This window comes from Panulirus ornatus, chromosome 12, assembly GCF_036320965.1.
Source record: "Panulirus ornatus isolate Po-2019 chromosome 12, ASM3632096v1, whole genome shotgun sequence".
NCBI classification, from domain to species: Eukaryota; Metazoa; Arthropoda; class Malacostraca; order Decapoda; family Palinuridae; genus Panulirus; species Panulirus ornatus.
The window spans coordinates 2,172,574-2,175,605 of NC_092235.1; positions in this window are offsets into that span (position 1 = coordinate 2,172,574).

Below are 3,032 nucleotides of genomic sequence, written 5' to 3' on the forward strand. Positions count from 1 at the left end.
CTTCTCCTCGTTCCCTCCACCTCCGACACATATATCCTCTTGGTTAATCTTTCCTCACTCATTCTCTCCATTTGCCCAAACCATTTCAAAACACCCTCTTCTGCTCTCTCAACCACGCTCTTTTTATTTCCACACATCTCTCTTACCCTTACATTACTTACTCGATCAAACCACCTCACACCACACATTGTCCTCAAACATCTCATTTCGAGCACATCCACCCTCCTGCGCACAACTCTATCCATGGCCCACGCCTCGCAACCATACAACATTGTTGGAACCACTATTCCTTCAAACATACCCATTTTTGCTTTCCGAGATAATGTTCTCGACTTCCACACATTCTTCAAGGCTCCCAAAATTTTCGGCCCCTCCCCCACCCTATGATTCACTTCCGCTTACATGGTTCCATCCGCTGCCAAATCCACTCCCAGATATCTAAGACACTTTACTTCCTCCAGTTTTTCTCCATTCAAACTTACCTCCCAATTGACTTGACCCTCAACCCTACTGTACCTAATAACCTTGCTCTTATTCACATTTACTCTTAACTTTCTTCTTTCACACACTTTACCAAACTCAGTCACCAGCTTCTGCAGTTTCTCACATGAACCAGCCACCAGCGCTGTATCATCAGCGAACAACAACTGACTCACTTCCCAAGCTCTTTCATCCACAACAGACTTCATACTTGCCCCTCTTTCCAAAACTCTTGGATTCACCTCCTTAACAACCCCATCCATAAACAAATTAAACAACCATGGAGACATCACACAACCCTGCCGCAAACCTACATTCACTGAGAATCAATCATTTTCCTCTCTTCCTACACGTACACATGACTTACATCCTCGATAAAAACTTTTCACTGCTTCTAACAACTTGCCTCCCACACCCTATATTCTTAATACCTTCCACAGAGTATCTCTATCAAGTCTATCATATGCCTTCTCGAGATCCATAAATGCTACATAAAAATCCATTTGCTTTTCTAAGTATTTCTCACATACATTCTTCAAAGCAAACACCTGATCCACACATCCTCTACCACTTCTGAAACCACACTGCTCTTCCCCAATCTGATGCTTTGTACATGCCTTCACCCTCTCAATCAATACCCTCCCATATAATTTACCAGAAATACTCAACGAACTTATAACTCTGTTAATATATGTATATTTTTTTTTCAAACTATTTGCCATTTTCCGCGTTAGCGAGGTAGCGTAAAGAACAGAGGACTGGGCCTTTGGGGGAATATCCTCACCTAATCCCCTTCTCTGTTCCTTCTTTTGGAAAATTAGAAAAAAAAAAACGAGAGGGGACGATTTTCTAGCCTCCCGCTCCCTCCCCTTTTAGTTGCCTTCTATGACACGCAGGGAATACGTGGGAAGTATTGTTTCTCCCCTATCCCCAGGGATAACATGTGATTTTATGAGCCATAATTTTTCTAGGGTACTTGTAAAAGAGGGAGTGATCAGACCATACCCAGAGCGCCTTCATTCAATGTTAAATCTTTCACTCCCCAAGGATACAGCTTCCTTACAGAGATCAATGGGGATGCTTGCACATTACTCCCGTTAGATACTTAATTTTTCTGAAAAGATCCATCCTCTCTTGCATGCTGATGGATTTACTCTGTCTACTGATGCAGAACTAACTTTTGAGAACTTAAAGATATTGCGGATTCGGTGGTAAAAGCTATTGACCCTACGTCTCCTTTCACTATGGAAACCGATGCTTCAGGCCATGCTATAACTGCTACACTATCTCAGAATGGTCGTCCAGTAGCATTCTTCTCTCATACTCTTTCTAATAGTGAACAGAAACATTCCCCTGAAGAGAAAGAAGCATATGCCTTAGTAAAAGCCCTTAGAAAGTGGAAACACTATCTTGTTGGACATCACTTTAAGCTTATTACAGATCAGCTCGGTGTGGAGTTCATGTTCGACCCTAAATCTGCTAGCAAAATCAAAAACCATATTGTGTGCTGCCCAGGTAAAGAAGATACTCCTGCTGATGCACTCTCACATGTGTGTGGTGCTTCTACTACAGATAAACTCAGGGAACTACATGAAAACCTTTGCCACCCCGGAGTGTTTTGAATGGTGCCTTTGTCCGTGGTTGAAATCTGCCCTATTCTATCGATGATGATAAAAGAATCACTGCCTCGTCAAATATGCTCTGAACTCAAACTTCAGTTCTACAAATCGGACTCTGGCCTACTGATTAAGGCAACCCAGCTGTACAAAAGGCTGAACTTGGATTTTAAAGGCCCACTTCCATCACAATCAAGAAACACTGTCCTTGATGAATTCTCATGGTTTCCAATTGTCTTCCCTAGCCCTAACATGACTACCAGAACTGTTATCAGATGTTTGATACAGATGTTTGCCATGTGTGTTATGCCAGCAAATATCCACTCTGACAAAGGTGTGCCTTCATGTCAGGAGAGCTAAAGGATTTTGCATAATAGAAATGGGTAGCTACCAGTCGTACTACTCCCTACAACCCTAGGGGTAATGACAGGTCAAAAGGTATATTGGAATTATATGGAAGATCATAATGCTGGCTCTCAGAACAGAGAACCTTGATGTATCTCAGTGGGAAACAGTTCTCCCAGATGCACTCCATTCTATCTGATCATTGTTGTGCACTTCTACTAACTGTACACCGCACTAGCATTTCTTTCAGCATTCTAGGAGGTCCACATCAGGCTGAATATTACCTACAAGGCTCATTCATAAAAGCCCGGCCCCCTTAAAGACAGCAAACGTGGGATAGCAAGAACAATCCCTGGTGGGTGAGGTTGAAATATTGGAAGCCAATCTGGAGTATGTTTATGTCAAGCTTCCAGATGGCAGAGTAACTACCATTTCATTATGTCAAGCTTCCAGATGGCAGAGTAACTACCATTTCATTATGTCAAGCTTCCAGATGGCAGAGTAACTACCATTTCATTATGTCAAGCTTCCAGATGGCAGAGTAACTACCATTTCATTATGTCAAGCTTCCAGATGGCAGAGTAACTACCA